Source organism: Anomaloglossus baeobatrachus, chromosome 1 (assembly GCF_048569485.1).
Source record: "Anomaloglossus baeobatrachus isolate aAnoBae1 chromosome 1, aAnoBae1.hap1, whole genome shotgun sequence".
In the NCBI taxonomy this organism is placed as follows: domain Eukaryota; kingdom Metazoa; phylum Chordata; class Amphibia; order Anura; family Aromobatidae; genus Anomaloglossus; species Anomaloglossus baeobatrachus.
This window is the reverse complement of record NC_134353.1, coordinates 367487006-367510858: the sequence shown is the minus strand read 5'-3', so window position 1 is coordinate 367510858 and position 23853 is coordinate 367487006. Positions and strand designations below refer to the sequence as shown.

Below are 23853 nucleotides of genomic sequence, written 5' to 3'. Positions count from 1 at the left end.
TTTAAAATCACACGGTGAGTGAATAAACTCAAGCAAAACAACAACACAAAATTGTACTCTATAAGGCCACAATGAATGACTCTTTTTTTCAAAGAGTCACTATGGATTTTTGGTATTATCTGTCTATAACGGGGCAGATAGTTTATATGCACCCTATACCAAATCTGTCTGCTACCTATCAATGGAGATATAAGCTACGTGACACGCACCCTAAGGTTCAAATGGTGCCCCCATTCCACGGCGGCTATCCCTCGGGAGCTGCCCCTAATCTCCCTCACTAAAATAGATTCGGGCAGATTAGATGAATAGACAATTATTCACAATAGTCACTTATCTTAAATGTATTCACGGCAGCCTCTCCACATTGTTTTCATTGGTATATGATCATAGCCAGGCTTTCAATAGACACCATCCACAAAGAGTCCAAAAAAAAACCTCGATGCGTTTCCCCCCACTTATGTATTGGGATTCATCAGGAGTTAAGGCCCAATCGCCAATCTGATGTTCAATTGCACGTATGGCAGCATATGTCCCTCCAAGACGGTGCATGTGACAGACCTTACTTGATGGCCTATTAAAATGGATCGTCCATGAACGATAGAGGAGTGTACAACTCCTTTTGGATGACATTGAGAAAGTCAGTCTAAAATATATAAAGTGTCTCTCATATGCACTTTTACTATTCACATCCTGTACTATGAGTCTAGTAGTGAAGTAACAGCATGAACTGATGATTTGTCTGTAAATGGATAGAAACAATAGAAGTAATTTTCGCCTTCTACCCTTATTTCCTAACTACTGAATGTAGTTTTGTCTGGCTTCACCCACCCACCCACATTGCTTGACAACTTTCCCTGTGTACATGCTCACACAAGGAATGCTGTCAATCAGTTGGTGCAGGCGGAGGAGGAAGGAATCACAGGCTCATTTGAGAGCCCAAGATAGAATTTACATGTTTCTTTATACTAAAATATGCAATCAAATATGATAAAACTGTATATTGTTCAAAAAAAGGCCACCTTTGTCGTATTGTCAGTGCCGGCTCCTGCTCTGTGCACATGTAGCTGCAGTACACATCGGGTAATTAATCCCATGTGTACTGTAGCTAGGAGAGCAGGGAGCCAGCGCTAAGCAGTGTGCGCGGCTCCCTGCTATCTGCACATGTAGCTGCAGTACACATTGGGTAATTAACCCGATGTGTACTGTAGCTAGGAGAGCAGGGAGCCAGCACTAAGCGGTGTGCGCTGGTAACCAAGGTAAATATCGGGTTGGTTACCCGATATTTACCTTAGTTACCAAGCGCAGCATCGCTTACACGCGGCGCTGCTGGCTGGGGGCTGGTCACTGGTTGCTGGTGAGCTCACCAGCAACTCGTGTAGCCACGCTCCAGCGATCCCTGCCAGGTCAGGTTGCTGGTGGGATCGCTGGAGCGTCGCAGTGTGACATCTCACCAGCAACCTCCTAGCAACTTACCAGCGATCCCTATCAGGTTGGATCGTTGTTGGGATCGCTGGTAAGTTGTTTAGTGTGACTGGGCCTTTACTGTATGTGAGTAAATACAGTGGCTGTTTAGTGTTTCTGCTATTAACTTTTTCCTCACATATAACATAAAATTACCCTGCAGATAATGGCTGTGTTACACAGCCAGCATCTTCCTCTAACAGCAATGGGTGGAGATGACGTCCACCAGCTGTTAATCACCTAAATGCTGCTTTCAATCTCTGATAATGGCATGTAAAGCACACAAACTAGAAAAATGCTAGTCCACAAACCCATTTGTCCCATATGGCATGAGCACAGGGTGCTGATGGATTTCCATTGCAGCTGAGACTCTTCTGAAGTCCTCTGTGCCTGACATGACAAGTCTTATTTGAGGACTGGATTGTTGCTGGCGTTCAAAGTAAATTGTGATTATCAACACATACATCAGCTCTGTAATATTGCAAAATATATTACTGTGCAGGCAATAGGACAATCACTTGTTTAAGTAAAAAAAATGTTTTTAAAAAATAAAGGAAATAGAAAATTTCTACCCGCACCCCCACCTTTTCTCATAAAAAAAGTACGATAAATAAACATATCAAATATAGTCTATAACATACAAAATGTTTAAGCATAACCATAAATACACTAATGAGAAAAAAATATGTCAACAGAATTTTTTTTTCTGGAGTCACAACTCTGCAAAAATGCAACAAGAGATCAAAAAAAGATAGATATTGCAGGTTTTGGAAAATGTTCATCTTTTAGAATTTCTGAATGTTTTTATTTTTCATTAAGCTAATTTTATATATATATATATATATATATATATGGTACAGGATATATATCTAATATACTGCACTAAGGGAAAGAGACAGACGGACAGGGAAAGAGACAGACAGAGACAGGCAGAGACAGATGGACAGACAAAAAGACAGATGGACAAAGGAACAGACAAAGATAGACACAGACAAAGAGACAGACAGGGAAAGAGACAGACAGAGACAGACAGGAAAAGAGATAGAGAAACAGACAGATAGGGAAAGATATAGAGAGACAGACAGGGAAAAAGATAAAGAGACAGATAGGGAAAGAGATAGAGAGACAGACAGACAGAGAGACAGAGAGAGACAGACAGAGAGTGAGACAGACAGAGACTGGGAGAGAAACAGAGAGACCTTTACTATCCTGGACAATGCCGGGTGCTACAGCTAGTATAAATACAGTACAGACCAAAGGTTTGGACACACTTTCTCATTCAAAGAGTTTTCTTTATTTTCATGACTCTGAAAATTGTAGGGTCAGATTGAAGGCATCAAAACTTTGAATTAACACATGTGAAATGAAATACTTAACAAAAATGTGTGAAAAAATTGAAAGTATGTCTTATATTCTAGGTTCTTCAAAGTAGCCACCTTTTGCTTTGATTACTGCTTTGCACACTCTTGCCATTCTCTTGATTAGCTTCAAGAGGTAGTCATCGGAAATGGTTTTCATTTCAGAGGTGTGCCCTGTCAAGTTTAATAAGTGGGATTTCTTGCCTTTTAAATGGAGTTGGGACCATCAGTTGTGTTGTGAGGAAGTCTGGTGGATACACAGCTGATAGTCCTACTGAATATGAAAAAATTCTTTCGGTCTAATATAGCGCAATAAGGATATATGCTGATATTAGTTATTTAAACTTTATTAATTAGGCGCTCCTATTATTACAACGCGTTTCAGCGGAATTGCTTTCATCAGGTAAAATGATACTGCTCCTATTTTACCTGATGAAAGCAATTCCGCTGAAACGCGTTGTAATAATAGGAGCGCCTAATTAATAAAGTTTAAATAACTAATATCAGCATATATCCTTATTGCGCTATATTAGACCGAAATAATTTTTTCATATACCCCCTCCCCATTGGGAATCGGTAATAGCTGCAAAGGACCTGCTGACATATCAAAAAATCCAGCTGGTAGCTGGAGGATTGAAGGGAAAAAAAACCTGAATTCCATGGTGCCGGTGGAAATCAGTAACTGACAACGTTACCCCAAATCTGGACTCCTGAAGCCTGGTTACAGGATCTGCTCGGAGGAACTCCAGACTGATAAGCTTACACTGAAGTTGTGCGGGGGCGCACAACCAACAAAGGTGAGCAATTCTAATATTTTAAACGCTAAAAGGATTCCACGGGTGCTTCTCATAGTGCGCTTGTTTTATCTATCTATTTAAGTCCTACTGAATAGACTGTTAGAATTTGTATTATGGCAAGAAAAAAGCAGCTAAGTAAAGAAAAATGAGTGGCCATCATTACTTTAAGAAATGAAGGTCAGTCAGTCCGAAAAATTGGGAAAACTTTAAAAGTGTCCCCAAGTGCAGTGGCAAAAACCATCAAACACTACAAAGAAACTGGCTCACATGAGGACCGCCCCAGGAAAGGAAGACCAAGAGTCACCTCTGCTGCGCAGGATAAGATTATCCGAGTCACCAGCCTCATAAATCGCAGGTTAACAGCAGCGCAGATTAGAGGCTTGGTCAATGCCACACAGAGTTCTAGCAGCAGACACAACTCTAGAACAACTGTTAAGAGGAGACTTTGTGCAGCAGGCCTTCATGGACAGGCAACAAACAGAAGAGAATTGTTTGGGCTAAAGAACACAAGGAATGGACATTAAACCAGTGGAAATCTGTGCTTTGGTCTGATGAGTCCAAATTTGAGATCTTTGGATCCAACCATCGTGTCTTTGTGCGACGCAGAAAAGGTGAGCGGATGGACTCTACATGCCTGATTCCCACCGTGAAGCATGGAGGAGGAGGTGTGATGGTGTGGGAGTGCTTTGCTGGTGAAACTGTTGAGAATTTATTCAAAATTGAAGGCATACTGAACCAGCATAGCTTCCACAGCATCTTGCAGTGGCATGCTATTCCATCAGGTTTGCGTTTAGTTGGACCATCATTTATTTTTCAACAGGACAATGACCCCCAAACACACCTCCAGGCTGTGTAAGGGATATTTGACTAAGAAGGAGAGTAGTGGGGTGCTACACCTGATGACCTGGCCTCCACAGTCTCCAGACCTGAACCCAATCGAGATGGTTTGGTGTGAGCTGGACCACAGACTGACGGCAAGAGGGCCAACAAGTGCTAAGCATCTCTGGGAACTCCTTCAAGACTGTTGGAAGACCATTTCCGGTGACTACCTCTTGCAGCTCATCAAGAGAATGCCAAGAGTGTGTAAAGCAGTAATCAAAGCAAAAGGTTGCGACTTTGAAGAACCTAGAATATAAGACATATTTTCAGTTGTTTCACACTTTTTTGTTAAGTATTTCATTCCACATGTGTTAATTCATACTTTAGATGCCTTCAATGTGAATCTACAATTTTCAGAGTCATGAAAATAAAGAAAACTCTTTGAATGAGAAGGTGTGCCCAAACGTTTGGTCTGTACTATATATATATGCAGATACCGTATATATATATATATATATATATATATATATATACATATATATATATATATATATATATATATACATATATATATATAAATAAATATATATATATATATATACACATATCTATATCTATATATATATATATAGATATGTATATATATATAATGTGTGTGTTCGTGTGTTTAGTATCGCACTGCCAAAAAATCATGTTGACATGTTTATACAATTCTAATACTATGAATAAATAATGTATAATACTAAAGAAAAATTAAAATTCAAAACAATTGTGCATTAGTGCACAGCTTGTTTCCCAATTTCACAGCACTTGGAATATTTTAAATGATATCCATTATATGGTAAACTGAATACTGCCATTCAAAACTACAATTTGTCCTGCTATAAACAAGCTCTCATACATATGCTGACAATAAATAGGTTATGGTCATTGGAAGGAGTGGGGGGTGGACTGACCAAAGGAAACAAGGCAGAAAAATTCCATGTATGGATCTGGTTAAACAATTAGAAATAAAGAAATAATGAGATGAAAACAACAACAATGTATTACATTATTATTACTGTGGAAGATGTAAGACAATTTAGTCTTTGAAAATAGCTCTTAGAAACCATAATAACAGAGGCGGTACTGTTAGTTTTCATCCAGAGCATTCACAAATGATGAATGTCTATGCTTAACTAGTTGCTCCTGAACAATGTCTTACTGGTGTTCTATTATTGCAAAATAAATACTATTAAAGATTAAATTTGCCAGACAAAAAGTAAGAAATTGTGAAATATAAAAGCTATGAAGTATGTTGTAAGAGTGACTTAATGGCATTATTACAATTTTAAGTATTTTTTATGTACATTTGAACTGTTGTTCTATCTTGTTGAAACCTTGTAAGCAATATCCTTGAATTCATGAATTAATACAGTTGTCAGAATTTAAAGCGTAACTGTCGATTTATTTATTTCATAATTCAATAGTACACATGAAAATAAGGAATGTTGCACTATTTATTATCAGGGAAATCTGCTTCTTTGTCCTCAGTAATGTATCTATCCGTCTTCACTGATTTTCCCATTACTGAGATAGGAGATGACAGTTGCTACTATGTAGAAGAAAGATGTTAGGGGGAGGAGCTCTGTCTATGGCTCCCTCCTCCTCTCTTCACTCTGTGAATTGAGAATTTTGAGAAAAAAAGATCAGCCTAAGAGGACATAGAAGCAGATTTCTCTAATAAGATATGTTACAAAGTTAGTTATTTTTACTCTTTAATAGAGATGTGGAAACCCGCAGACGTTTGGGGTCAAAGGGTTTGACTGGACTTGAACCCGAATATCTGCCTGGACGCTGAACCCCATATAAGTCAATGGGGACCTAAACATTGCGCTGTAAAATGGCGGTAGAATGGGCTAGAGGGATTAGAGCAGGACAGTTATACTTACCGAGTCTCCTGCACAGATCCAGGTCCACTCATTAACACTCATACATAGTCATACATTCCCCCACCCACCATCAGTACTGGCATCTATGATTGGTGGCAGTCAGACCACCACGGCCCACCCTGTATGACAGTGCCTGTGATTTGCTGGACTCACACATGCTGTCTGCATCCTTATGGTGGTGTAAAAATAAATAAATAAATTGGCATAGGGTCTCCCCATATTGTGATAGATAAAGCATTCGACCAGCAGTATCCTTATCTTGGCTATGTATCAAAATAAAAGGGACCCTATGCGGCTTTATTATTATTCCTTTAAATGTTTTTTTAAAAAAGCTGCATAGGGCTCCTCTTATTTTGATACATAGCCAAGATAAGCACACCGCTAGGGACTGCAGCCTGTAGCCGTCTGCTTTATCTGCACTGGATATCACAATATGGGGGGACGCTACACTAATTAATTTATTTAGATATTTTTACACCACTATAGGGACACAAACAGTGTGTTTGATTCCAACCAATCACAGATGCCTGAACTGGTGAGTGGTATAAGCAGTGAATATGTTAAGGGTTAATGAGTGGACCAGCATGTAGTGTTACAGGCATGGGGGAAGTTTGGTAAGTATAATGGTCCACGTGCACCATCCAGATCCAGCACTGGAGAAATTAATTGAAAAATAAAAAAAACAATAATTAAGTGACAGTTTCATACTTACGAGAAAACTGCTTCCAGGTCGTGCATTCACTTCCTGTATTGTTGACACGCTGACACTCAGGGTAGGGGTGTGTCTAACTGCAACCAATTACATGCGTCGATGCGCGGGCAAAACAGTGAATATTGAATTGTCGGCTCCGGAAGGGAAAATCGTGACCCAGAAGGAGTTTGCCGCCATTACACAGCCTCTGTGAGTACATCGTGCACGCACCTACCTCCCTATACTTTCCACCAATGTTTTTAATTTCCGGATTCTGGTCCCCATTGACTTATATGGGTACCAGATTCCGGAGCGGATCGGGTTTTTTTAAATTGAGCAGTGATCCGCCGGTCCCGTTTTTTTGCCAGTCCGAGCAGCTGTGATCATAACCAATTAACACACCGAAGTAGAAATTGGAAAGCCTTATTCTTTTACCTAAGCACTTAAAAGTGTGGCCACCATTAACCGCTTTCTTTAAAGGGCTGCAGTTACAGTTGGATTCTGGTTTTGAGCAATAGCTGCACTCCCATAGTAATTGGGAATGACCCATGTGTATATGTTACATCTCGTGGCTCTCCTGAGGCAAGGACTGAGGCAGTCTCCCATTCCTTGCCTGCCACGAGCACTCCTGCTCAGCAGCACCAAAGGTCTGCCAGACTGCGCAGTGTGCAGGAGATACCTTCTCAGAGAGGCAGCAGAAGGGTGACACCTAGTGGTTCTCCTGTTACAAGGAGTGAAGCGGTCTCCCATTCCTGGCCTGCCACAGACCCTCCTGCTCAGCGGCCCCGAAGGTCTGCAAGGCTGCGCAATGTGCAGAGGTTTACTGCTCAGGGAAGCAGTGAGATTACCGTTATCTCTGCACATTGTGAGACCGAGGATCCCGCCTCTATTTCCCAGAGGCAGGAGGGTGAGCATGTGCAATGCGTGGTGGGTCCTGATTTGCTCACTGATGTCACACAGCTTGATGACAAGGCTGGTGACGTGGTGAATCCTGACTGGCCAGGCTGGGACGTCGTGGACCCTGATTGGGTCAAGTCCGTCATCTCCGCCTCGCGCCCGCCCTCGGGTGGAGCTGCACCTCCTTAAAAGCTCCCCCCTGCCATCATGGCGGCGCGCGACCGTCCTTCTATGTTTGGATGTCTGGCAGCGTGCTGCCACGCCACTGCTCAGGCATTACTGTCTCTTGTGGGCTTGGCCCTTGCTGCTTAGGCAGTACCTCGTTTGCAGGCCGTGTTCCTGCCTTGCTGCTCCGGCAGTATCCCCTTCAACAGGCCGTGTTCCTGTCCCAGGTGAGCTCCTCAAGTCTCCACCGGACTCACCTGGTTATTGAAAGCACACGTGCGTGGGCACCTCTGTGCTACCCTCGTGCCATATTCTCGTGACTTCCACTGGCACACGTGCGTGGGCACCTCTGTGCTTCCCAGTGCAACAGGTACACCGAGCCGTGAGATCCGTGCCATACAACCCTCACGGGTTAGGGCAGATCGGTGTACATAGATCGTCTGTGACATTCCAGACGATCGCTAGCAGCAACCCGCTCACTCTTCACCCGCCATAGCGGCGGTCCCTTACACCGCACAGTGGACCTTGACCGGCGGAAGCTGTCCATTTCCCATCTTGGCACGCTTCCCCGGGTCCCCCTCGTAACATGTATATACAAGTGAACCCATTGAAATTTGGGTTTGGCGGGTTCTGCTGGACTTTAAACAAAGTTCAGTTCTGGACCTGAAAACTATTCGTGTCCTCTCATCTCTACCCATGCAATGTAATAATATGTTATAGAGCAGAAAGGGGGTTAATGATATACCGTATAAAGTATTTACAGTATAGCAATAGAATATATATTTTATACAAATAATATTTTGAAAGTAAAATATATAAATATATCTTTATTTAAAAACAGCCTATGTAATCCAGCCATGTTCAATTTATGGCAGATTCAAAGATAAAAAAGGAAAGAGTATCTGTTTAGTGTATGGCTTTTATCAAGCAAAGCAAGACATAAAGTTTAGGAGGTTTGTCTTTTGCTATTAATGAACGGGGTAGAAGACAGTGAATTATGTTTAGAAAAAAAGCATGAACAATTATATATTTGACATATAACTGGTTTAGCAAATGAAAAGCTTGAATGATATTTTTTTATATCCATATTTATGATATTCAATCTATTGTTAAAGGGAAAAAAAAATCTCACTAGTGTATGATAACATTATAAAAATATGGTCCATAACCATCAATGGATTTAGCCATATGTTAAAATTCCATCTTTCTCGTTCCATACATTTTAAAAGGAATCTGTCACAACATTTGACCTATCTGAGCTATTAATGTAGGCATACAGGTTACAAAATGCTGAAAAAAACATACCTGTATGCCTCAGATCAGTTGCCTTGTGGAAAAATCATCTTTCATCACATTATGTAAATTACCTCTTCCAGGCTATGGGGCGGATGCTGCCTGGAAGATAACTCTGACTCCACAGCTTATATTTAATAGAAAGAGGTATTACCAGTCTCATATGTGACGGACACTCTCTGCTCTCCTGATATCACTGCAGAGCTGTGTATGATTATAACTGACACTTCTGCAGGTTCCTCTAAGCTTCAGCCTCCATCTCACAGGAAAACAGTGTTGTAATATTGTTGCAATAAAGCAGAGCTGTGAGAGCTGCAGCAAATGTGTTTGCAAGAAGCAAAATTTCAATTCTCCTGTGCTGTGTTAGTTATTTGTCCCAAACTAGTAACTCCTCCTATGTACAGTGGGTACGGAAAGTATTCAGACCCCTTTAAGTTTTTCACTCTTTGTTTCATTGCAGCCATTTAGTAAATTCAAAAAAGTTCATTTTTTCTCATTAATGTACACTCTGCACCTCATCTCCCATCTTGTCAGAAAAAAACCCAGAAATGTAGATATTTTTGCAAATTTATTAAACAAGAAAAACTGGAAATATGACATAGTCATAAGTATTCAGACCCTTTGCTCAGTATTGAGTAGAAACACCCTTTTGAGAATGATGCAACTAGTGAGAGTTCACAGCCTCCAGATGTCCCAACAGCTGGGAACACCAGGAATCTTAAAATCTACTTTAAAGGCTCCTTTAAGAAATCTGAGTGTCACAGCTAAAGGACTCTCGGACTGTACTGCTATCATTACATGCAGCCCAACAGTCCAGCACTGAGTTCATCCGAGGTCACTTCTGGTGGTTCTCATGATACCCTCTGTGTGAGCCACCAGCTGTGACCTCAGGTGAACTCAGTGTCAGACTGTTTGACTGCACTGCTGCCGTGACACGCAGTCAGATAGTTAGGCAATAAGTTCACCTCTTCTGAGGTCACTTCTGGTAGTTCCCATGCCGCTCTCAGTGTGTCCCGGAGGCCATGGTGAGCGGTCACATGTTCTAATGTCATGGACTCTGGATGTAGCAGAGTCGGGGTCATCGTGGGACATCGTGTGGATTATGTCAGACCTGTGGGGGTATTTTGGGGGTGAATAAATTGCTGAAAGATGATGTTTATTTATTATTTAAAATAAAGGATTTTTGTAGGTATGTGGTTTTTTTTTTAATTTACAGGGAGGGTAATACAGGGGTCTCATAGACATCTACCAATTACCAATCCATGGCTTGATGACAACTGTGATTCTTGACAAATCACATCTCACATCAATCCCAAATATTACCCCGATTGCCACCACATCAGGGCAATAGGGCGAGGTAAAGTGCCACAACTGGTAAATTTAATGGATGTACCAATTGTGGGATGGCTACTGGCAGCTGCTGGGGAGGGCCCAATAACCATGGACCATCCCATCCTGAGAATACCAGTCCCCAGTCTGCTTTATCTGAGCTGGTTATCAAAAATAAAAAAAAAATAAAAAGCCAGCTTACCATTCGTGGTGTCTCTGGAGTCTGTATCTCAAGCTCTGGATGTTCACTCAGATAAGGGTGAGTGCTCACCGCACAAAAGGAAATGAGGTAAATGGAATAAGGGGAAATCCAGTGAATGGGCTATAGAGAGTACCCTTTTAAAAAAATAGCTTTTATTTAATCCTTTTTAAAATCCATGGGACAGTAGTATGGCATGATCTAAAAATAGTCCTATGCAGACTATGCGTTTCGTCACTTATGCCTTTATCATGGTCCATGGTTATCAAAAATAAGGAGCCCATGTCATTTTTTTATTTATTTCATTAAAAAAAACTTCATGTGGGAGCCTCTATTTTTGATAACCAGCCGAGATAACGCACACACCTGGGTGTGCAGCCCACAGCTGTCTATTTTACATGTGCTGGGTATCACAGATAGGCAGGGGACCACACTTCAAATATCTCTAATAGTAATACTCTGATGACATTGTTTCCAGAAGCGACCTGTGTTTTAGAGTTGCATCCAGGCATCTTTCCCTTGCTGTTCCCATTCATTTTCAGCACTTATCCATCCCTTCAGCACTTTTACAGCCCCACCAAACATCCTGGAATACTTTTCAAGTTTCCCATTGACCAAAATTAGATTCGTTAGTCTTGATGAATACAAGAACAGCATGAAATATTCGAGACGAATAATACGAAACCAAATATTTAAGTATTCGCCCATCACTAATTATAAGCTCTGGAGGCAGAGTTCCAGGCTTCATCTGCCCCATAGCCTGGAAGAGCTCATTTACATAAAGTGATAAAAGATCCACAACAAAACATCTGATATGAGACATAAAGGTATGGCTTTTTTCAACAGTCTATAACCTGTATACCCATATTAATAGTTTACATAGGTCAATGGTGGTGACAAATTCCCTTTAAATAATATCATATTAGTAATATCACTTAGTACTTGGCGCAGGAAGGACAGAAGATGAGAAAATATGTATTGATGTGTCTATTAAAAAAAATGATCAGCATTGTTCAGATTTTGGTAATATATGCAGCTGCAAAAACTGGATAAAGAAGAGGGAAAGACAAGAAAACTATTGATGCCTTTGAACTTCATATTAAAGAAAACTTTTAAAACAATCATAAATCCCAAATGTAACATGTGGTTCCTTCATCAAGTGAAGCTTATTCTTGCATTGAAGCATTTACTTCTAGATGGCCCAATATTTTAGAAAAGTAAAGGCTGCTTTACACGCAGCGACGTCGCTAGCGATCACACCCGCCCTCGCCGTGCGTGCGTCACGGGCAAATCGCTGCCCGTGGCGAACAATATTGCTAGTACGCATCACATAAAACTACCTTACTAACGACCTCGCTGTGGCCGGCGAACAAACTATTGTTTAAGGGGGAGGTTTGTGCGGTGTCACAGCGACGTCACACAGCGGGCCACCAATAGAAGCGGAGGGGCGGAGAGCAGCCGCATTAACATCACTCCCACCTCGTTGCCGGAGGATGCAGGAACGCTGTTGTTCGTCGTTCCCGGGTTGTCACACGTAGCGATGTGTGCTGCCTCAGGAACGACGAATAACCTGCGTCCAAAAAGAGCAACGATATTTTGAAAATAAACGACGTGTCAACAATCAACGATTTGTGCTGCTTTTCGGATCGTTAGCGGTCGCTCGTAAGTGTCACACGCAACCATGTTGCTAACGACGCCGGATGTGCGTCATAAAGTCTGTGACCCCAGCGATCTCTCATTAGAGATGTCGCTGCGTGTAATGGGGCCTTAAATCCAACTCAGAAAACGAAAAAAGATGGGCTGATCAGAGATGGTGAATGGGTCAAATAACAAGTGTGTCCAAGTCTTTGAAAAGTTTATATACAAAAATAGAAGCTAATAAAATATGCTTGATAAAGTACAATCTATTTAGCCATCTCTTTAGTTTTTGTCTACCATATACTGTATTTAATTTGCTAATGCTGTACATACACAAATTACATATGCATTGGTTATATCTCTCAACGCCGCATCCTCCATCAACATTCACAGTTGGCCAGGTTAAACACATATTATAATGTCAATGGGAAGACTTCTATGGCAGCAACTTAAGACAACTGCTTAACAAAGCTGCACGACAAGCTGTTAATTATCAAATTTCAATCAACTTTTATTTAATCTGTAGGGCCAGTTTACCAGTCACAAATAGGGAGAACAAGGTGGTTGGTTACCACATGTATTGTAAATGTATGCTATCGCTTAATATTCGTTTTATTAGACACACTAATGAAGCAAAGTAAAAACTAGACCATGCAAATAAACAAACAACAAACGTAAAAACATAGGAAACCTAGAAATTCTTTAAAAGAGAGAAAATATGTAACATTAATGGGTTTCGAAGCTACTTTTTTTATGGATGGCCTATCCGTAGGTTGGCTTGCGCACCAGGCAGCTCTGCTGATCAGCTGTTACCGGTAGTGGCCAGATGCCAGTATTCAGATGCTGCCGGAACATAGCAGCGCCATCATTTCTATAGCATCCACAGCCGCCTACTGAAGATTCACCTCTATTCTAATGAACAGGGGGTGGATTTGTAGTGCCCAGCTGTGGCCACTGCAGTTATGATGAAGCTGTTGTGTTCTAGCAACAAGTTCTAAGAACTTCTGGCCACTGATCAGCGTAGGTCCTGGGTATAGCCCCCCATGCTCAGATTTTCAAAAAAAGTAGCCAAACTCATTAATTAATCAACTAGACAATCAGTGTAAAGCACATATGAAAAAATAGCTCAATAAAGTGTACCAAAATATTCCCAGAAAAGTTGTTGGCTACACCGAATATATAAATCTTGGTGATCTTTGGATTTTGTTTGTAGTTCTAACAAACATACACACAATTAATACTTGTTACCACAAAATAAGACCTAAATCTGGATGCAACTTGCGCTAATTATATGTGCCGCTGCTTACAAAGCTAATATTATCTGACTAATGTTTACCTCATTTGAAATGATTGTGTCATTTCTTAGAAATTGAGCCCAATCAATATGTGTTGCTTAAAGGATTATCCCTCTAAAAAGTACGGTTTAAAAAAATTACTCGCGTGTTTACAGTGAGTCCAGATGTGCAGGATGAACAGATGGGTAGTCTTATATGTTTTGCATGCCTGATAATAAAATGACCTCACGGTCTATTTAGAGAACGCTAGCTGCTATACTTTGGCTGTTTATAGCGCTGTTAACATCTTGACAAGCAAACCCAGGCAGTTCAAAGAAAAGATAAAATGAACAAGTGGATAAATAATGGCCAATCCTTGTTAAGAAAATTTACTGTGACTGTTGTATGGTTAACGTAAATACAGATGACCTTCTATTTGTTTAACTTTTTGTCACTCACAGGAAACATCAGCCCATGCTTATGGTGAGGCAGAATCTTCCACCAGTGTCTCATATCTGCACGTAGACTTCCTTTAACCTATTGGTCACCAACAGGGCAATGACATGGAAGAAAGGTCACTCACACAACACAAAATGATTCAGCTTCCAGTCACTCATTTCGGAATTTCAACCCACTGTCGATGCAATGATCAAGGAATAAAGGTCAATGGCGTTTCTACTTTGAATAGATAATAGGAATGAGGGAGTTTATTCGAGTGGAATTAATGTCTCCTTGAATTTTACAAAAAATCATATTCTCCAGAATACAGATATTTTGTAATTCACTTAGAACTAATTAAGCAAAATGGGGGCCAGATTATTTTGTTGAACTGTAGAGAATCACACTAGATTACAAAATAATATTCACCTCACCGCTCATATGTCCTGCTCTCCCCAAAACCTGTCATCCGCTTTAGCCTTCTTCACTTTACTCTGAGGCTTCCAGTGCCAACTGGACCTCTGATGTCACTGTACACCTTCTTCACTGACTATTCAGTCCATAGCAAAATAACATGGAATGACGTCAGAAGCATACTTGTCATCGAGAGCCCCAGTATGAAGTGAGGCAGACCAATGAGGATGCATGCAACGGGGAAGGCAAAAAGAAGATCCACAGAGGACCAGACAGCAAATGTTGGGTTGGTGGGTTAAGTGAGTAGTGAGGTGAGTGTTCTATTTATTTTCTTCAGATTAGTCTTAGTACAACCTCATCTGAAATATGTAGCTTTGTTCTGGGCATCAGATCATAAAAAGGATTCCCTGGAACCAGAAAAGGTTGGAAAGAAAAGCCACAAAACTGATAAGGGACATGGGTGGTCTTAAGCTGGTGTCACACACAGCGACAAAGACAACGACGTCGCTGCTACGTCACCATTTTCTGTGACGTTGCAGCGACGTCCCGTCACTGTCGCTGTGTGTGACATCCAGCAATGACCTGGCCCCTGCTGTGAGGTCGCCGGTCGTTGCTGAATGTCCAGCTTCATTTTTTGGTCGTCACTCTCCCGCTGTGACACACACATCGCTGTGTGTGACAGCGAGAGAGCGACGAAATGAAGCGAGCAGGGAGCAGGAGCCGGCATCTGGCAGATGCGGTAAGCTGTAACCAGCGTAAACATCGGGTAACCAAGGGAAGACCTTTCCCTGGTTACCCGATATTTACCTTCGTTACCAGCCTCCGCTCTTGCTGCCAGTGATGGCTCCTGCTCTGTGCACATGTGGCTGCAGTACGCATCGGGTAATTAACCCGATGTATACTGTAGCAAGGAGAGCAAGGAGCCAGCGCTAAGCAGTGCGCGCGGCTCCCTGCTCTCTGCACTGTGACATGTAGCTGCAGCACACATCGGGTTAATTAACCCGATGTGTACTGTACCTAGGAGAGCAAGGAGCCAGCGCTAAGCGCGGCTCCCTGCTCTCTGCACTGTGACCTGTGGCTGCAGTACGCATCGGGTTAATTAACCCGATGTGTACTGTACCTAGGAGAGCAAGGAGCCAGCGCTAAGCAGTGCGCGCGGCTCCCTGCTCTCTGCACTGTGACATGTAGCTGCAGCACACATCGGGTTAATTAACCCGATGTGTACTGTACCTAGGAGAGCAAGGAGCCAGCGCTAAGCGCGGCTCCATGCTCTCTGCAAATGTAGCACAGCGACGTTATGATCGCTGCTTCTGCTGTGTTTGACAGCTAAGCAGCGATCATAACAGCGACTTACAAGGTCGCTGTTACGTCACCGAAAATGGTGACGTAACAGCGACGTCGTTGTCGCTGTCGCTTAGTGTGAACCCAGCTTTAGTTAAGAGGAAAGTGTCACGAACCACCGGGGGGTCACTCAGAAATCCCCCGCGCTGGCTACCAGTACGTCACAATCGGGGGGTAACAAGTGGGGGTCACCCCTACTTTATACCTCCTGACCGACAGACAGAGCACGTGACGCGCTCTCTAGCGCCCCTCTTATAGTCAGGCCAATTATGGAATTGCCCGACAATAAGCAAGGAGGCCGCTATACTACTTATGCCGATTATTGAAGGGTCCCCGGTGAGAGTAAGGTATATATTCCCCCGACCTCCGCGGGCGGAATATATAATATCTTCCCGAATCTCACTGGCCTCCCCACAATAATCCTTGGCACAACTCGCTGCCACCAACCGCTTCACGGTAACTATTAGCCGAACACACAGACGTGGGATTCAAGATCGAGATAACAGAACAGCCCAAGATTAATTATATAATTTAATCGCCTAAAGCACACTAGAAACTACAATATATACAATAGGGAATCTACAGAATATACAGTTATGTCAGAGTACAGTTACAGATAAAGCATGGGTTACAAACAGGTATACAATTACATCAGTTACCTTGTGTGTCTGGCCACAGGGGGGCGCTGTAGACCAGGTTTCCAGGAACTCTCTCACAGGTCTGTCCCAACCAGGCCCCCGAGCAGAAGAACGCTGGAAAATGGCCGAAGTAGGGTTATCAACCTGGGCAGATCCAGGTCCCCTCCTACCTTAGTGACCTCACAGGGAAGCACTGCCACTCCCCCTGCATGGATCAGAATTATCCAGCAAAGGGGATTTTGGCTATAACTTTGCCTGGGAGCGTCGTAGGCAGACGCCAATGCTCTCATTGTGACAGTTATGAATTTAGCTACAGAACGAGGGGACTCATGACCTGTCTGCCAGTTCCCCATTGGCTGATATCACGCCTGGGGCATTTCCCAATGTCCTGTTCCCATAAAAAGGGGGTGCCGGCATCGTCCACATGCGGAGACACCATTTTTATGGTTGCCATATTTATCGGAAATATGGCTTGCGAGATATGAACCATTTTTTACTGGAGTCGTTCTGTCTGGCTATTTCCATAGCCTTGCTAACTAGCTAGCAGCCCCCACTACAGGGTGACGGCAGGGAGTCATCCTGTGTCCATTGTCCTAAAGCCACCTAATTTCCATATCACAGGACATGGCCATGGATTTGTTGCTAAACCAGTTGTGTGAAGGGAAGGGGGTAGTGACACCAGGAGAGGGCTTCCTGACATGACTTGAATGTCATGATTTATCGTCATATCTCCGGATTTACCTCACACCTCCCCCCTTTTGAGGGCGCTAGGGGGCAGCACACTCCGGTGTTCCCCCGTGCGCCCGTCCGCGACCTCTCCTTGTCGGGACAGCCCGTCTGCGTTACCGTGGTCACGGCCCCTTTTGTGGCGAATGGTGAAGTTGTATTGCTGGAGCGCAAGGCTCCATCGCAACAATCGCCCATTCGTCCCAGAGACGGTGTGCAACCAGCTGAGGGGATTGTGGTCCGTCTCCACGATGAAGTGGCGCCCGTATAGATAGGGTTGCAGACGCTGCAGGGCCCACACTATGGCCAGGCACTCCTTCTCCATCGTGGAATAGGCAACTTCCCTTGGTAACAGCTTCCTGCTCAGGTACAAGACCGGGTGCTCTTGGCTCGCAGAGTCCACCTGGCTGAGCACCGCACCGAGGCCGAAGTCACTGGCGTTGGTCTGTACTACAAACGGCCGCGTGAAGTCGGCTGCCTGTAGCACGGGCGGGCTGGACAGGGCGTCCTTTAGGGCCCGGAAGGCTGTCTCGCAGTCCATTGTCCAATCGACTGCAGAGGGCAGCTTCTTCTTGGTGAGGTCCGTCAAGGGCTTTGCCAGGCTACTATAGCATGGAACAAACCTCCTATAGTACCCAGCGGTCCCCAAGAAGGACATCACCTGCTTCTTGGTCCTGGGGGTGGGCCAGGATGCGATGGCTTCCACTTTCTCAGGCTCGGGCTTCAGTGTTCTCCCACCTACCCGGTGACCGAGGTACTGGACCTCGCTCATGGCCAGCTGACACTTTCCCGGCTTGATGGTCAAACCTGCCCGGTGGACCCGCCTGAGCACCTGTGCTAGATGCTCTAGGTGATCTTCCCAGGTGGGACTGAAGACGGCAATGTCATCCAGGTACGCGGCCGCGTACCCTTCAAGTCCCTTGAGCAGGGTGTTGACCATCCGCTGGAAAGTGGCAGGGGCATTCCTCATCCCGAATGGCATCACCGTGGACTCGTACAGTCCAAATGGGGTAATAAAGGCAGAGCGTTCCCTGGCCTTGCGAGTCAGGGGGATCTGCCAATATCCCCGGCTCAGGTCCATGATGGTCAGGTACTGAGCCCCGGCCAACTGATCGAGCAGGTCATCGATGCGTGGCATTGGGTACGCATCGGCGACCGTGACAGCATTGAGCCCCCTGTAGTCCACGCAGAACCGAGTGGTTCGGTCCTTCTTAGGGACGAGGACTACAGGCGAGGCCCAAGCGCTGTTGGATGCCTGGATCACCCCCAGCTTCAGCATCTCGTCAATCTCCTGGCGCATGTGTTGCTGCACCTCCAGGGAGACCCGATATGCTGAACGCCGGATCGGGGGATGATCCCCAGTGTCCACGTGATGGACAGCCAAGTCAGTCCTTCCGGGCTGGTTGGTAAACAACCCCCGGAAGGGGAGGAGGGTGGCCCACAGCTGGGACCGTTGGTCCTCCAAGAGCTGGTGGCCAACCTCCACATCCTCAATGGATCCGCCTGCCCTAACCTGGGCTAGCATATCCAAGAGGGTTTCCGCTTCTCCCTCCTCGGGCAGGTTGCACACGGGGAGCGCACATGCCTCCCGCTCATGATGTGCCTTCATCATGTTCACATGGAAGGGCTTCCGCCTTCCACGGGCAGGGTCCAGGGTGACCAGGTACGTCACAGGGTTGAGCTGCTGGTACACGAGGTATGGGCCTTCCCAGGCTGCCTGAAGCTTGTCCTGTGGTACGGGGACCAGTACCCACACCTCTTGACCCACTTGGTAGGTCCTCTCACAAGCGTTCTGGTCGTACCAACGCTTCTGATCGGCCTGGGCTTGAGCCATATTGTCGTGTACCAGTTGCGTCAAGGCCTGCATTTTGCCCCGGAAGCGCATGACATACTCGATAACCGACACTCCAGGGGTGGCCAAATCCCCTTCCCAAGCCTCTTTCACCAGAGCCAGGGGGCCCCGCACACATCGCCCGTACAGGAGCTCAAACGGTGAGAATCCTGTTGAGGCCTGTGGAACCTCCCGGTAAGCAAATAACAGGTGTGGGAGATACCGCTCCCAGTCACGCCCATGGGAGTCGACCAACATCTTAAGCATCTGCTTTAAGGTGCCATTGAACCGCTCGCACAGGCCATTAGTCTGTGGATGGTACGGGCTGGCCACCAGATGTCGCACCTGGACTTGCTTACAGAGGGCCTCCATCAGCTGGGACATGAATTGGGTCCCCCGGTCAGTGAGCATTTCCTGGGGAAAACCCACTCGGGAGAAAATCTCCAGCAATGCGGTGGCCACCTTGTCAGCCCGAATGGACGACAAGGCCACTGCTTCTGGGTACCGGGTGGCATAGTCCACTACCGTCAGTATGAAGCGTTTCCCGGAGCTGCTGGGGATGGCCAGCGGGCCGACCAGATCCACAGCCACCCTCCTGAAAGGCTCATCGATGATTGGCAGAGATACCAGTGGGGCTTTGGGGCGTGGCCCCGCCTTCCCCACTCTCTGACAGGTTTCACACGAACGGCAGTAGGCAGCCACATCGGCCCCCATTTTTGGCCAGTAGCAATGCTGGTTTAACCTGGCCTTGGTCTTAGCGATCCCTAGGTGTCCGGCCATCGGAATCTCATGTGCGATCCGCAACAACTCCGTCCGGAACGGATAGGGTACCACCAACTGTCGGTCCCTGGGCCACGCCTCCGGTGAACCCTGCTGGACCGTGGCCCGGTACAGCCGTCCTTGGTCCCAGACCACTCGCTCCGGGTCCGAGTCCGAGGGAGGCTGTGCCGCCTGCTCCTTTAGAGCTTTCAGGCTGTCGTCAGCTTCTAACGCTGCCTGAAACCCCTGACCAGATGTGGCCAGAATCGACGAGACTGTCACATCTTCGGTCAGTACCCCGGGACCTGTGTCCTGGCCTCCACCTGACTCGGCTGCCACTTGGTCAGAAGGGGAAGAGCTATCGGACCTCCGGGAGGCCCCTTGGCTTCCAGCACTCCCACTGCGGGTGACAGCGGCCACAGCCGCTGCGACCGTGGGTCGTGCCTGCTCCTCCTCCGTTCCTGACCAAGTCGCCGGCTCAGGCAGACCTACCTGGCTTCCTGACACCCCGGTTGTGGGGGAACCCTGCACCGAGATCTTACCTGGGAGCACTTCCGCTCCTGGACCGGCCCCAATCTCACCTGCCTGTTCCCCTCCTGCAGCAACAGAACCCCGCTGTGAAATCTCTGGGGACCCCACATTTGCTGTGGTAGCCCCCACCCCACACACTGGTCCTCCCCCTGCAGCACCCTGCTCTCTGCTTATCCCTGCAGAGGGCAACAGATCCCAGCTCACAGGCTGATTACTTGTAGAGGCATTGTCACACCTCTCTCTGACCCCCTCCCCTGTCACAGCTGCAGCTGTGTGTGTGTCTATGGTGTCTGTGCAAGCAGAAATATCAGAGTTCACTCCCTCCTCCCTTACATCATTCATAGATAACACACTAACATTGTCAGGAGTCATGTCAGCACTGGCTGAAGGTTCAGCCTTTGGGGCGGGGCCAAACTGGGAGGTTATTTGCCCCAAATCTGTCCCAAGTAGCACGTTTGCAGGGATCCGATCAGTTACCCCCACCTCCCTCACCCCTCGCCCTGCGCCCCAGTCCACATAAATGTCAGCAACAGGTAGCGCCGGGTCAATGCCTCCAATCCCGGAGACAGCGAGGGTTTTTCCAGGGATCAAGTCTTGGGGGGACACCATCTCAGGCCGCACCAGAGTCACCTCCGAGGCGCTGTCTCGCAGTCCTATGGTCACAGACTGGCCGACGGTGACAGGTTGGAAGCTGTCCAGGGACCTACCACCACCCCCACCCACACAATACACCTTGGGCGGCCCTTGGGACGGGGACGGAGCCGGGGCCTTGGGACGCTGAGGGCACATGGCCTTGAAGTGTCCAGGTAGGTTGCACTGGTGGCACCGTCTTGGCTCTGCCACGGGCCTGGAGAGGGGAGTTGAGGGGGACACCCCCTGCAGTCTAGGGGCAGGTGGGGCAGTCGCAGAGTTCATCTTACCCCCTCTCCAGGTGCTGCTGGTGGCTGCTCTCCTGGCCTCAGGAGCCCGATTGTTGGTGTAGTCATCTGCCAGGGCAGCTGTAGCCGTGGATCCCTTTGGCTTCTGGTCTCGGATGAACTGGCGGAGATCCTCAGGGCAGTTCCACAAGAGTTGCTCCGTGATGAACAAGTCCAGGATCTCCGGTCCGGTGGAAAGCTGCAGGCCTTGGGTCCAGTGGTCGGCAGCTCGGGCAAGTGCCCGCCGGTGGTCAGCCCAGGAGTCCTTTGGTCCCTTCTGCAGCGTCCGGAACTTCTTGCGGTAGGACTCCGGGGTGAGGTTGTACTGTTGGATCAGGGCCCGCTTGATGGTGTCGTAGCCCTGATCCGCCTCAGCAGGCAAGTCCCCAAGGATATCCAGGGCCTTACCCCTTAAACGGGGGGTCAGGTATTTGGCCCACTGGTCCTTGTTCAGATGATGCTGCAAGCAAGTCCGTTCAAAAGCAGTCAAGAAAGAGTCCAAGTCTCCATCCTTCTCCAGCACTGGGAAGTCCTCAACACGGACCTTTGGAAGTTTGGTGTCTGGAAGGTCACGGGTGGCTGATGAGGGCCGGAGCTGAGCTAGCTGCAGCTGGTAGTTACGCTCTGCCTGGCGCTCTTCACGCGCTGCTTGCCGCTCACGCTCGGCCATGAGTTCCTTGTAGCCCTCCCGGTCTCCAGCCTGGCGTAGGGCCATAGCCATTTGAAGAAGGCTATCCGAGCCTCCCAGGCTCGGTGGAATGGCACGTGGTGATCTGCGGCCCGCTGCGGAGCCTGGTGATTCACTGTCCATTGCAGAGCGGAGGGCTGGCATCTGGCTCGTTGAGGACCCTTGGGCGAGCTGCTCCTCATCTTGTCCAGCAGTGCCCGGTTGTGCAATGCCCTCTGCAGAGCTGTTTTCTGGCGTCGAGCTCCTGGAGGACTCGTGGACAACCTCCTCATCGTCTCTGGCCTTAGCATCGGCCATTCCTTTGGCTTTGCTCCTGGTGCTCTCAGCCATTCTTGCAGACTTTTGGTCACTGACACAGAACTGACACCTGATGCCTCCACACACCTTACAGTATCTGCACTCTGACACTCTAGTGTTGAGCTAGTCTGAAGACCCCAGCAGCCACAGCTGCTGCAGGCAGTCTTTAGTGTCTGGGAGTATGGGTCTCACACTCACACACACTATTATCTCGATCCCACCGCTTGCCACCAATATGTCACGAACCACCGGGGGGTCACTCAGAAATCCCCCGCGCTGGCTACCAGTACGTCACAATCGGGGGGTAACAAGTGGGGGTCACCCCTACTTTATACCTCCCGACCGACAGACAGAGCACGTGACGCGCTCTCTAGCGCCCCTCTTATAGTCAGGCCAATTATGGAATTGCCCGACAATAAGCAAGGAGGCCGCTATACTACTTATGCCGATTATTGAAGGGTCCCCGGTGAGAGTAAGGTATATATTCCCCCGACCTCCGCGGGCGGAATATATAATATCTTCCCGAATCTCACTGGCCTCCCCACAATAATCCTTGGCACAACTCGCTGCCACCAACCGCTTCACGGTAACTATTAGCCGAACACACAGACGTGGGATTCAAGATCGAGATAACAGAACAGCCCAAGATTAATTATATAATTTAATCGCCTAAAGCACACTAGAAACTACAATATATACAATAGGGAATCTACAGAATATACAGTTATGTCAGAGTACAGTTACAGATAAAGCATGGGTTACAAACAGGTATACAATTACATCAGTTACCTTGTGTGTCTGGCCACAGGGGGGCGCTGTAGACCAGGTTTCCAGGAACTCTCTCACAGGTCTGTCCCAACCAGGCCCCCGAGCAGAAGAACGCTGGAAAATGGCCGAAGTAGGGTTATCAACCTGGGCAGATCCAGGTCCCCTCCTACCTTAGTGACCTCACAGGGAAGCACTGCCACTCCCCCTGCATGGATCAGAATTATCCAGCAAAGGGGATTTTGGCTATAACTTTGCCTGGGAGCGTCGTAGGCAGACGCCAATGCTCTCATTGTGACAGTTATGAATTTAGCTACAGAACGAGGGGACTCATGACCTGTCTGCCAGTTCCCCATTGGCTGATATCACGCCTGGGGCATTTCCCAATGTCCTGTTCCCATAAAAAGGGGGTGCCGGCATCGTCCACATGCGGAGACACCATTTTTATGGTTGCCATATTTATCGGAAATATGGCTTGCGAGATATGAACCATTTTTTACTGGAGTCGTTCTGTCTGGCTATTTCCATAGCCTTGCTAACTAGCTAGCAGCCCCCACTACAGGGTGACGGCAGGGAGTCATCCTGTGTCCATTGTCCTAAAGCCACCTAATTTCCATATCACAGGACATGGCCATGGATTTGTTGCTAAACCAGTT

General features: G+C 46.5%; 1 protein-coding gene across 4 annotated transcripts in view; it reads right to left on the bottom strand.

The window, feature by feature from the left end:
• Positions 1-23853, bottom strand: part of NRG1 (neuregulin 1) — a 984863-nt gene that overhangs the window by 323217 nt on the left and 637793 nt on the right. The window lies entirely within an intron of this gene.